Source organism: Podarcis cretensis (assembly GCF_951804945.1).
Source record: "Podarcis cretensis genome assembly, chromosome: 8".
Lineage (NCBI taxonomy): Eukaryota > Metazoa > Chordata > Lepidosauria > Squamata > Lacertidae > Podarcis > Podarcis cretensis.
In genome coordinates, this window is record NC_137177.1 from 77,541,296 (window position 1) to 77,555,212 (window position 13,917).

The following is a 13,917-nucleotide window of genomic DNA, read 5'->3' on the forward strand; positions in this document are numbered from 1 at the left end:
TACCACCTAACTGCTGTGTTTTGTACACATAATGAGATTTTTGTACACCCACTCAGATGGCAGGGTGCAAGTAATAAAATTATTATTACAGGCAGCCCCCCATTTACATGGGGGTTATGTTCTGAGGCACCGTGTGTGTGGGTAGAATTGCATATAACTGAAACCTATTGAAAATGTCTGCAAACACCCAGTTACATCCCCACTCCATTGACAAATTCATGGAGGAGGAGGAGGCTGTCAGTGGCTACTAGCTAGCCACAATAGCTTTTCTTTGCGTCCATGGCCGGATCCAGCAATGATTCTAAATACCAGTTGCTGGGAACCACAGGAGTGGGAGAGTGCCCTTATGCTCGAACCCTGCTTGCATAGCCTTCTGGTGGTCCACACTGAGAGCAGGATGCTGGACCAGATGGAGCACTGGCCTGATCCAACAGAGCTCTTCTTCTGCTTTTCTCAGGGCGAGTTACAGCAATTAAAATACATTCTTCAAACCAAAACAAAATAAAAAAATTCCTTCCAGTAGCACCTTAAAGACCAACTAAGTTAGTTCTTGGTATGAGCTTTCGTGTGCATGCACACTTCTTCAGATACCATTCTTCAAACTAGTTCAAAACAACTTACAATCACAGAAACAAGGTGGTGAGTAGATTCGTATTTAAATCCTGGTTGAATCCCCCCATCCCCTTCCCCTATCCTCCATATCTGATCCAGCAGCTATCCTTTTAGTGAAAGACCCTCACCGTTCTTGCACCATCTACCCATAAGTTTTGAGGATGAGCCTCATGTTTTCCAAATGGGGAGGGGAACAAAGCCGCCAGCAAAATGAAGCACTGTGTTGAAGCTGGTGTTACAAACTTCTGAACCTGTAGTCTCTTGGAAGGAAGGAGGATTTTAGCGTTCACAGGCTCTTTGGTCCGTCCTGGCTTCTGCCAGTGGTATTTGATGCTGGTTGACCAGCTGCGGGTGAAACGGTCAACCGCTTCAGAGAATGGCCGGGCTGAGCAGAGAAGGTTATGGGCCGCAGTCAGTGAAAGCGAGGTCGAGTTAAGGTTAAATTTGGGGTCACCCAGCCTTTCAAGGCCTTGAAAGGGCAAGCGATTGACTGCCAAGCCCTTTCAGGAGGAAAGGAGAGCCCACATCTTGATAAATCCAGCATTGTTTTCAGCAGACGGAAGTTCCTTGTTCTGTGGGCCTGCAACATTTCTTCTGCCTTTATCTTAAAGGAAAGGACAGCGTCTTTTCTTTTTTAAAACTTCTGGGTTAGTGATGATCTAAAGCTGTCAGCTGAAGAGCAGAGAGTTTTGTTCTGGTTTTGTTTGGATTCAGGTTGCTGAACTAGGGCCTTGATTTCTTCCTTTTTGTCCTGAGCCCGCAGTTTTTAAATCCTTAAAAAGGAAAGCAAGTTTCTAGCCCGTATGGTCGTAAAAGAAAACTAGCTGGCAGGTTTTGTGAGACAAAGCAGAATGGAAGGAAAATAACATCTTCTGTTCTCTGTTCTTAGCACATCCCGTTGGCTTTAGGGCTTTAGCTCTGGTATCTTACAGACCCATCTATCTATCCCCATATCATATTTCTTTCCCTTCAAAAATTGCAGATTCTCCCTCCCATTCCTACCAACCCTCTCCTGAAACATCATCCTGTAGGGAGTTCGGCGAGCTTCGGAAATAGTTCTCTGTTGAGGTGATGAACCTCTGTCAGGGCTTGTACTACCTCATACAACAGGTGAGGGCTCACACAATTGTGTGCTTCTGTAAACAAACAAAACAAAAAAAGTACAGTCCCCAGGAACTGGATGCAGAAGGTTAGGAAAGGTTTACTGGAGTTATGTTTGCCTTCCAACAGTGAAAAGTCCCGAAGCAATTTACAACCAGAATTAAATACAGCGATATAAAAATACATAGTACACACAACTGCAATATTTTGGCTTGATCCAGCAGGGCTCTTCTTCTGTTCATATCTAGTAATAACAAAGATCTAGTGGGTTAGGGGAAACCGTGGGTCTTTCCAAGATGTCTGAAGCAACTGATGGTAGATTCTTAATTGTATGGGAGAAAAAAGGGCATCAGGGGCAGGAAGAGAGCCAGTGTGGTGTAGTGATTAGAGTGTCAGACTATGACTTAGGAGACCAGGGTTCAAATCCCTGTTCAGCCATGGGTGTGACAGTAGCAGTCTCTTAGCCTAACCCACCTCACAGGGTTGTTGAGAGGATAAAAAGAGGAGGAGAGGAACCACGCCTGCCACCTTTCTGCTCCTTGGAGGAAAGGTAGGATCTAAATGCAAAATAATTAAAATGCCCACTTTTTGAGACACCGCCCTGTGCTATTCCGTTGGGTGCAGTGCCACGGGGGAAATTTCCCCAGGTGGTGAAAACAATCCAGGGTCATGGAAGCCTGTTCCTATTTATGTCTATGAAATGTTTGTTCGCCTCTCTTCTTTCTTTCTTTCTTTCTTTCTTTCTTTCTTTCTTTCTTTTCTCAGCGGGTTGTAAGTGTTCTTAGCCTTTCTTGGGATATTCCTGCACACACAAACATGCAGTGAACTTGTACAAATTGCCCACGTGTCCACAATTTGCCTTGTTTGCATTTAAAAAACCGGGGTATTTCTTTCTTTCTTTTTGGAAGCACTGAATTACGGTGCCTCCAGTCAGGGCAGTAACGCCGAGGAATGTCAACTGTTGGGGCTCTCCCGTCTCGGCTGTTCCCGGCTGTCAGAAGTCTCCCCTTCCGGGTCTGATCTCTTGCAGTACAGGTTCTTTCTCTTTCACTCTCTCTCTCTCTCTCTGTGTTGTCCTCCCCCCCTTGAAATATGCGGACCTACGGGGAGTAATTAATCATAAAAGCTTTGGGATTTCAGCTCTATCATCGAAGCAATGAAGCACGGGAAAGCTGAGCCTAAAAGCTGTGCTGATTACCCACGGTAACCTGATATGAAATCTATAGTTGCAAAGCGATACTTAGCACCTCCCGCCCTCCCTGCCTCTCCCCACCTCAAACACAACCGTACCCCGGGATATCTTGTGATATTATAAACCGCCAGTACATATTGCTGAAGTGACCAGTTTCTTCCTTGTGTTTCTCCCCACCCAGACCAACCCCATCTCCCCCCTCCCGCTCTGCTTGTTCCCCTCTCAACTCAGATGAGAGTTAAGATTTCATTTGCAAAAAGTATTTAGAGCAATTTAGAGACAAATGTCTTGGGTGTTTTGCGCCACGTGCCTCTCCCCCCAGCCACCCCCAACCTCCAGCTTCGCAAAGCAGATTTTTTAGTATCTGAAGTTCCATCTAATCTGTTTAATTTTAATAAATCCCTGACTGGGAGAAGTGGAGATTGGGGAATTTTTTTTAAGGGGGGGGGCAAGCAGCTCGGCGGCGTCTGCAAGAGGAGGCCTGAAAAGAGAGACGGTGACCCGATTAAAGCTTCTAATGAATTACTTGGCTAATGATTACCAAAGTGGAAAAAAATAATAATGCAAAAACTCAGCAACCTTCTTTGATGCAACTGGGTTGCATCCAGCTCAGTTCCGATCAGAGTAGACCCACTGAAATAAATGAGGCTAAATTAGCAATGTCCATTTATTTATCTGGGTCTTCTCTGAGTAGGGCCAGCACTGGATACAGCCCTCTGTTTCTTCACCCTCCTTTCTGTTTAGTTGCCGTTAATTTTTTGCAAGGCATCATCATCATAATCCCTGGTAATGGCAAACATGGGTGTAAAGCAGGAGCACAAAAAAGGTTGGTGTTCTTTATATCCTGGAAGGTGCTGCTTAAGTGGGCAGGGATATATGGATTTGTAGTGTCTTGCGCATGATGTGAAATCTACCATCACTGAGTGATAGCCACATGGGATGCAGAGAAAGGGCCTTTTCGGTGGTGTCTCCTCATTTGTAGAACGATCTCCCCTGCTGGCATGAACAATGGCTGCTTTTTGGCACAAGGCTCCTGTACAGGCTAACGAGCCCAGAACTGGAGCCATTCCTAGGATCAGGAGGATGGTAGGCTGCTCTGTCCAGACACCTTATGGAAATGACCTATGATTCGTTCCACTGGAAAAGAAACCAAGGAGCTAAGGTCCTGGTTCTGAGCCCTCTAGTGCCTTATGCATCAAATTCACGCTGCCCCCCCACCTGGCTACCTCTACCCAATTTTGGCATTTGCATTCATTGACAGGTCTTGGGAGAACAAGACATAGGAAGTCAGTCCATTGGTCCATCTAGCTCAACCTTATCTGCAGCAATGTGAGTCAGCAGTGTGATGCAGCAGCCAACAAAGCTTATGCTGTTCTAGGCTGCATCAACAGAAGTCTAGATCAAGGGACATAATAGTACCACTCTATTCTGCCTTGGTGAGACCACACCTGGAATACAGTGGTACCTTGGGTTAAGTACTTAATTCGTTCCGGAGGTCCATACTTAACCTGAAACTGTTCTTAACCTGAAGCACCACTTTAGCTAATGGGGTCTCCTGCTGCTGACATGCCGCCAGAGCACGATTTCTGTTCTCATCCTGAAGCAAAGTTCTTAACCTATTTCTGGGTTAGCGGAGTCTGTAACCTGAAGTGTATGCAACCTGAAGCGTATGTAACCCGAGGTACCACTGTACTGTGTCCACTTCCGGGCACCACGATTTAAGTAGGATGTTGACTAGCTGGAACGTGTGCAGAGGACTGCGACCAAGGTGATCAGGGGTTTGGAAACCAAGCCTTATGAGGAATGGTTGAAGGATCTGGGTCTGCTTAGCCTGGGAAAGAGGAGACTGAGAGGAGATACGATAGCCATATTCAAATATATCAAGGGCTGTTCATGTAAGATGGAGCAAGCTTGTTTTCGCCTGCTCTGGAGGATAGGACTCAAACCAATGGCTTCAAGTGACAAGAAGGAAGATTCAGACTAAACATCAGGAAAAACTTTCTGACAATAAGAACTGTTAGATAGTGGAATGGACTCCCTTGGAAGGTTGTGGACTCTCTTTCCTTGGAGGTTATTAAGCAGAGGTTGGATGGGCATCTGTAATGGATGCTTTAGCTGAGATTCCTGCATTGCAGGGGATTGGACTAGATGACCCATGGGCTCCCTTCCAACTCTACAATTCTGTGATTCTATGACAGCCAGTGGCATGGTTTCAGGCAGGGCATCTTTCCCAGCCCCACCTGGAGATGCTGGGGATTGAACCTGGGACCTTCAGCATGCAAATCAGATGCACAATCGCAGAGCTTATGACTTCCATTGCAGCGGGTTGGGCTAGATGACCCTTTGGACCCCTTCCAACTCTACAATTCTGTGATTCTATGACAGCCAGTGGCAGGGTTTCAGGCAGAGCATCTTTCCCAGCCCCACCTGGAGATGCTGGGGATTGAACCTGGGACCTTCAGCATGCAAATCAGATGCACAAATGCAGAGCTTATGACTTCCATTGCAGCGGGTTGGGCTAGATGACCCTTTGGACCCCTTCCAACTCTACAATTCTGTGATTCTATGACAGCCAGTGGCAGGGTTTCAGGCAGGGCATCTTTCCCAGCCACACCTGGAGATGCTGGGGATTGAACCTGGGACCTTCAGCATGCAAATCAGATGCACAAATGCAGAGCTTATGACTTCCATTGCAGCGGGTTGGGCTAGATGACCCTTTGGACCCCTTCCAACTCTGCCGTTCTGTGACGCTTCCTGCTGCTTCAAGCAGTAAATGGGAACTTGTTGACAGCAGCTGGTGCATATTCCACATTTAAATTAGTGCAGTGGAACACACACATACCCATCCACCCATCGGTGCTTTGCCTCAAACATAATGAAAGGCTGAATTCAGACGGCATCTGATCTAGAACCTCGACGGTGTTGGCTGGGCCGAAAGAGCTGTTGGCCGTGTCTGTGTAATAGGCTGAGCAAACTGCTCCCAACGGGGCGACAAGCTCTTATTTGGAGAGATGAGTAGGAGGTCACAGGAAACTTTGCCCTTGTAGACGTTGCCTTCATTAATCTGCCTTGGTGCCTAAGCTTCATAGGAGGGAGCAGAGCTCTCGGAAAAAAGGGAGGTGGGGAGGCCGGAAGCCTTGCCCTGGACTCCGTTGCCCCTGTGGGTCTCTTGCAGCTATTGTCAGGCCATTAAGTCGTTGAAGGTGGCGACAGGCCGAGGAAGGGCTAAAGCGGGAGCCTGTCTGCCACACGCCAGGGGAGAGAGGGAATACAGCTGGCCAGGCTCCTTAATTAATTCCCACCCCACTCGACACAGATTTGCATCCCAAGGAAACCTTTACCCTGCTCGGAGCAGCCTGCTATTGAAACAAGCACCTATTTTATTTTTCCTTCACTGTACAGTGGTACCTCGGGTTAAGTACTTAATTCGTTCCAGAGGTCCGTACTTAACCTGAAACTGTTCTTAACCTGAAGCACCACTTTAGCTAATGGGGCCTCCTGCTGCTGCCACGCCGCCGGAGCACGATTTCTGTTCTCAACCTGAAGCAAAGTTCTTAACCCGAGGTAATATTTCTGGGTTAGCGGAGTCTGTAACCTGAAGGGTATGTAACCTGAAGTGTATGTAACCCGAGGTACCACTGTACTCGAATCAGCTTTGTTTTTCAGTCACGTGACTTGAAGGTCCAGCAAAACACAGAAGGCTGGGCGGCTTTAAAAGAGGATTGGGCAAATTCATGGAAGGAGGGAAGGTTATTCGACAGCTCCTAGCCCTGATGGCTATGCTCTGCCTCCATGCTTACAAGGTAGTAATGCTTCTGAATTCTCGTTCCTGGACGCTGTAGGAGGGGATAGCGCTCTTGCAACAGGATGCTGGACTCGATGGGCCATCTGTCTTGATCCAGCAGGGCTCTTCCTATACAGTGGTGCCTCGCAAGACGAAATTAATCCGTTCCGTGAGGCTCTTCGTATAGCGGTTTTTTCATCTTGCAAAGCAAGCCCATTGACAGCTTAGCGGATTAGCGCTATTAGCGGTTTAGCTGCTTTTAGCGGATCAGCTGATAAGCGGCTTAGGGCTTAGGAAAAGGGGGGGGGGAAAGGGAAAAAACTCCGCAGGAACTCGCGAGACATTTTCGTCTTGCGAAGCAAGCCCATAGGGAAATTCGTTTTGCGAAGCGCCTCCAAAACGGAAAACCCTTTCGTCTAGCGGGTTTTCCGTCTTGCGAGGCGTTTGTCTTGCAGGGCACCACTGTATTATGTTCCTACAGAAGGCTCCGGTTCAATGGGACAGCGCTCAAATTATTGAGGAGCAAGTAAGAGGTAGTGGCCCCCCCAATATGAAATCTACAAAACCCTACCCCCTTTGAACTTTAGCCAAATCATGGCCTCATTCTAAAAACAGATAATAGGGTCAGGCCCAGGGGACTCCTTGCCTCTCTACAGTTTGAGGCAGTGATGCTTCTGAATACCATTTGGAGGGGAGAGTGTTCTTGTGCTCGGGTTCTGCTTGTTGGCTTCTGCAGGCACCTGGTTGGCCACTGTGTGAACAGGATGCTGCTCTAGGTGGGCCACTGGCATGGATGGAGGCAGGAGGTTGTGGCAGGGGCTCACCTCCCTGTGCTAGCTGGACCTAATGGCCTGACTCAGTGCAAGGCAACTTCCTCTGCTCTTGTGTCTTATGGGAAGGGTCGTAGCTCAGCAGAAGAGTAACGGCTTTTCATGCAGAAGGTCCCATCTTCAACGTACCCTTCCTGAAACCCTGAAGAGACAATACCAAGTTAGATAGAGCGGTGGTCTATCTCATTGCCTCTATGTTCCTAACTACACGCATGGAATAAATCACAACAGAGGTCCATAAAAACACTTGTGGCTCGTGTGTGTGTGTGTGTGTGTGTGTGTGTGAGAGAGAGAGAGAGAGAGTGACAGAGAGAGAGAGAGAGAGAGAGGAGGCAGGCAGGCAGGCAGGCAGGCAGACAGACAGACAGATGGACAGACAAATGAAGCTACTGGCATTCTGATCTTGAATTGGCCAGATACCTTAGATCAGGGCTAGGAGTCCTGTTGCCCTTTTCTCCAACCACTGGCCATGATGGCTGGGGCTGATGGGAGCTGGAGTCCACTTGGAGTAGCCATAGTTTCGCCATCCCTGGATCTCCTCCGAAGCGTTTTTTTTTTGTTGTTGTTGTTGCGCAGGAGACCCAAAAATGGATTTCCGTCGCAGGTGAATAAGCTTACGAAAAGGAACAGATTTCAATTTAGCGCTCTCTTTCTTTCTCTCTTTCTCTCTATTACTTCTTTTTTTTTTCCTTTTTCATAATTTAACTCCATTTCACGAGGCAGTTTGCATGTCCTTGAATGGAAGCTCGTTACCGTGAAAGCTTTTTTAGCATTGATTTCATAACCGCCTTAATTTAATAGCTCCATCATTACTGAGAAGCCCTGAGAGTGAGGCCCCAGCTTTCCAGGTCACTGACCTTTTAATTACAGACCTTGTTCTGATGGCCAGGTTATCGACTGGACGTCTCCCAGATTGCACCCCCTTAGGATGGGGAATGAAAACAACGAGGTTTGCTCCCTGGCTTTCCAGGAGGACGTCCGCAGGGGGTGGAGGAAGAGAGGGAGGAGAATTAAGAAAGTGTGGGAGGGGGAGAAAGTAACCTCCCGCGTTTCTAAAATTAATTTTCTCCTTCGGCTTCGTAATTAATTTTTCAGAAGTGTCGCAGTGAGGTTCAAGCAATTCCCCCCTCCTTTTTTTTTTTTTTTTGCATAGCAAAGGGCAAATCTCACTGTAATCTGTACTATGGAGACATTACAGCGCAGGTGGTTCTGTTAGCAAAAACAGTCACAGCCCTGCTGTGCAGAGCTGGCATGCAACTTCCTTTCCAAATTTGCCATGCCAAGTTCCTAGTCCTTAAGCGTTTCTTAAGGCTTTCCATCCAGGTATATGGTATGATTACTGCTTTAAATGCAAAGTACACATGTGGCCTATGTTTAGCAGAAATAGTGCATATTCTTCTGAGAGGCCAACCAAGATGCCCTAAGGGGAAGTCTGAAAGCAGGACTGCAGCAGCAACTATCCCCATTTGTGATCCCCAGCAACTGGTATTTGGAGGCCTGCTGCCTCTTAGCAGTGGAGTTAAAATATTTATTTTGATAGGAGAGCACATTTTCACCACTGCGGACAAACTTGTAAGAGTTCCAAACCGATCTGATGCGATCTGCCATTGTGGAAGACCAAACTCTTAGCCAACAGCCCATTCTTGTTAACCTTTCCTACCCATAATAAGAGGAGCTGGTAACCACCTACTGCCTTAGCAGTACAAATAGAGTTGCAGAGATTATAGCGGGTGCCTAGGTTTATTTATTCCTGTTTTCTGAAATTGATCGAGAATCCTCATCCATCTGTTCTGAAAGGCCATCTCTCTGTCTTGCCAGCCTCACATCTGCATATCCATCACCTGACACTTCTGCGTCTGGGCCTATTATTCATCACACTCTCTCCCCCCCGCCCCCCCGGACATCAATCTCACCATGGCTTGCTTTAGCCAAACCTGACCATGAAATACATAGCTTTTGGGGGTTACCTTTGAGCCAAGGGGATACATGTAGCTGTGCCATAGCAGAGAGCCCCAATGCATTCAGCCAGGAAGGCAAGTATTGGCTAGTAACCATTCCTTCAGGAGAGAGCATCTTGCCTGTGTCGTTCACATGAACTTCAACCCCACCTTAACCAACTCCTTGGTGCTTCCACACTTAAATCCAATGAAGCTGAGTGCTGGAAGTTTCAGGACAGATAAAAGAAAGTGCTGCTTCATGCAGTCCATGGTTGAACTATACAACGCCCTCCCACAGGAGGCAGTGGTGGCCACCAACCTTGATGGCTTTTGAAGAGGTTTGGACAAATTAAAGGAATGCAAAGGTGCCAACGGCTCTACGATGGCTCTACTCTGCCTCCACAGTCAGAGGCAGCAATGCTTCTGAACACCAGTCGCTGGAAACCTCAGGAGGGGAGAGCGCTCTTGTACTTGAATCCTACTTGGTGGTTTCCCAGAGGCAACCAGTGAGAACAGGATGTGGGACTGGATGACCCCATTGGCCTGATCTAGCAGAGCCCTTCCCGTGTTGTTATTTGTTCTGTTCTTGCTTTACCTCCTCTCTTAGTGAGCTAGCTGGGCTCTCTATTGCCTCTGTTTCGGGATGTGCCTTGTGTCACCAGTTTTGAAACTGTGTCAGTGCGTTTCCCCCCTCATCTCTGAGAAACAATAGATGAATTAAAAAAGAAGAAGGGGCACAGTGCTGGAAGCAGAGCTAACTTAGCATGTTCCTCTTAAGTAATGTTTTCCAATGGGGTTTGATAAGTGCTCTCCGCAACTTCCTGTCAAAAAAGATTCAAATCTCAGCATTCCTTTCTTTGGGCTTTCTGTGTGTGTGTGTGTTTTTTCAGGGAGGGGGCCCCCCGGAAAGAGCACCGCAAGGGGCAGCCGCTTGCTATTTTAATGATGTTGCAAAGCATCTATTGAGTGGGAGAGGAGAGCGCAGACCTGACAACCTCTAAATGTACATTTATTTCTTCCATAACAGAGGGTACGAGTCACATTAACCATAATAGCCTTGTGCTCGCTCGCTCGCTCGCTCTCTGTGCTTTGGCCGTGCCCCACAACTCTTCCCCCTCCCCCCCCTCTTTCTCTCTCCCTGAACCATTTAGAGGTGCAATTCACTGTGTAAGAGGCCTGGCTGGTTTTTACAGCACAAGCAGGGATAGAGAGAGGCTCTCTTTCGTCTGGCCACAGCAGAGCCTCAGAAATTTTTACCGCCATTTCCATGACACAGAAATCCACCCGATGCTGTGCCCCCCCCCCTTGCCTCAAACAGTGGCATTTGCAACTGATGGATTGTGGCCTCACACCCTTCTCTCTTATTTTTTATTTGCTGTATTCATATCCCACCTTTTTCTCCAAGGAGCTCAATGTGGCATATACGGTTCTCCCCCTCCTCATTTAATCCCCACAACAACCCTGTGAGGTAGATTAGGATGAGAGAGGTAGTGACTGGCCTAGAGAGAGCTTCATGGCCAAGTGGGGATTTGAACCCTGGTCTCCCAGGTCCTAGTCTGAAACGCTAATCACTACACCACACTGGCTCTCATTTTTACTTAATCTCTCCTCGCTTGCCCCTTTCCAATCCAATCCCATCTCTCTTACCTAGTATGCCCCCTTTCCAGAAAAAAATTAAATAAAATTCTGCACCGAGACTGTTTAAACCAGGGGTGCACTCTTTAAAGCAGGGGTAGGCAACCTAAGGCCTGGGGGCCGGATGCGACCCAATTGCCTTCTCAATCCGGCCTGCGGACAGTCTCAGAATCAGCATGTTTTTACATGAGTAGAAAGTGTCCTTTTATTTAAAATGCACCTGTGGGTTATTTGTGGGGCCTGCCTGGTGTTTTGACATGAGTAAAATGTGTGCTTTTGTTGAAAATGCATCCCTGGATTATTTGTGGGGCTTAGGGATTCGTTCACCCTCCCCAAAAAATATAGCCCAGGCCCCCATAAGGTCTTGAGGGACAGTGGACCGGCCTCCTGCTTAAAAAGTTTGCTGACCCCTGCTTCTAAATCATTTGCAAAGAAACACTTATATTAAGTAGAATGAGGAGGCTTAAATGAGCAGTGGGAAGTACTGTGTGTGCCACCTTGACTCCTTGGTGGGAGACAAATGCAATAAATAAGTTGTTAATATATTTCAGCAGATAGAGCCAATGTGGCATATAAAGGTGTTGGGCCAGGAGATCACGGAGGCACGGGGACAAATCCCCCATTCATTTTTTTAAAAACTTGGTTGTTGACCTTTGGGCCAGTCACTTTTGTTCAGCCCAACTTCTCTCGCTGGGTTGTTGTGTGGATGGAGTGGGGTCGATGGAAGGAGAATCACATACGGCACCTTGAACGCCTTTGCAGGAGGGTAGGGCTAAAAATGTAATAAATGCATTAATTATGCAAAATGAGCGTATCTGCATGATTTATCTCACAGTGCCTATTTTCCTGCTGCATCCAGTCACAGGGCACAGAGCTGTGGTTTGCAGGGCAAAAGAACCACCTGCCCACCCACTTGAAATATATTTAGCCGCCTCTTCACTTGCTTCTGAGATTAAAAGAATGTGTTGCATATTTTTTTATTGGCCACAAGGACTAGGAACTTTAACAAAAATGAAGCTGAATTCGCAAAACACCCTTTTCCCATTGGAAAGGTGATACATGTGCCACTCTGGTTGACGCTTCTGTGGTGTGGCACATTTTAGGGTGTCAAGATGCTTTGTGGGTCCTTGTGCTTCAGCTGAAGAGCTGTGGATAAAGAGCTTAGGATAAAAAGAGCATAGATGTGCTTTGGGGTGTGTTAACACATAGTCTCCCTCTTCTAGCTCCTCACTTAATTCCTGTCCTTCTCCCTGCCCACAAGCAGGGAGATATTACGCTGATATTATGTAAATCATTTGTCACGTGGAATTGAACTGAGGAACTTCTGAGCTGAACCTCCTAGCCTAGTTGAGTGAGCTATGATGGAAAATATCCTTGCAATCATGAGGACTAGAATCTTCGGCTCCTCCAGATGCCCTTTTCATTGTGTGCGTTTATGATTACAGTAATACCTCCACGAACGTCCGCCTTGTCTAGCGTCCATTCCGGTGAACGTCCTCGGCAAACTGGAAGTACCGGAACGGGTTACTTCCGGGTTTGCCACTCACACATGTACAGAAGTGCAAACCACTCTGCTTGCAGATACGGTGCTTTGCCCTGCGTCCTTTTCGGCTAGCACCCGGGGCTCCGGAACGGATCCCAGCCGCAAAACAAGGTACAACTTTATTTGTTCTCATCATGGTATCGGAGATCCATACTTTGTTTCCAATACTGCTGAAATACTTTTCTTTTATAACCACAAATGTTCCAGTTTATTTATTATCCCGCTTTTGTTACTCTATAGCACAAGAGTGCCCCTCCAGATGGCAGTAAGATCAGGGAAGCTTTGCAGACCAACTAATAAAGCAGAAAGGTCTGTGATAGTCTGGTATAAATCTACCACAAAGGCACTGTTATTGTGCCGATGGCATTTTGCAGAATACACACCTCCACCCCAAGAAACCCCCTGCCACCAGCCTGGAGAGTCCCCTTAAAAATATACTTGAGACCACATTCACACCATATATTTAAAGCACTATGATATCACGTTAAACAGTCATGGCTTCCCCCAAAGCATTATGGGGGTTGCAGTTTCTGCCAGGTGCTGAAAGTTGCTTGGAGACCCCTGTTCCCCTCCCAGAGCCACAATTCCCAGAGTTCCCTCGGAAAAGGGAAACACAGTCCCCGAATATAGATTCATAAGCAGATTCCTGCCACTGTGAGGATTTGGTCCGTATCCTGCATTCAGCTTTCACTGTGGTTCCTAGAAGCAACAGCGGCCACACCCTGGAAATGGCTTTGACTGGCTGGCAAAACCAGGTGCGGGTAGCTGACGGGTCTCAGACCCTTGGTGAATTAGGGACTTACCTTGCATGTTAACAGGCTCTGGTGGATTGAGCAGATGAAAACAATAATGGGTCCGGCGGTTAAGAAGGCAGTTTCTGCATGTGCTGTAGAGGGAAGTGAGGGGCAGATGGGGCTCATCAACCAGGGAAGGTAGGCCATCTAGGAGAAGGAAATCTCCTCTGTCTGGCAGGATATCTTTGGGCTGTGGAGTAAACCCTACACAAATCTGGAGTAGAGTCCCTAAAATGGTTGGATGGTACTTTGTATGCCTCCTTCTGGCAACTCCTGCAGCCAAGCTGGTGTCAGATGCATTGCTCTGATTTTCTTTGGACCACATCAGCAAGGCTGGGGGGGGGGGGCGTGTATTGTCATCTTTGGTGCTGCTGACGCAGGGGTTTGACTTCACCCCCAGAGGCGCACTCCATTGTCTCTCGAGATAGACAGTTGCCAACAACCAAGGTAAAGATATACATATATATATATGTGCCTTTGTAATTGTGA

General features: G+C 47.4%; 1 protein-coding gene across 1 annotated transcript in view; it reads left to right on the top strand.

Annotated features, from left to right (window-relative positions):
- The window catches only part of PEX14 (peroxisomal biogenesis factor 14), a 150,050-nt gene that overhangs the window by 60,293 nt on the left and 75,840 nt on the right, over positions 1–13,917 (top strand). The window lies entirely within an intron of this gene.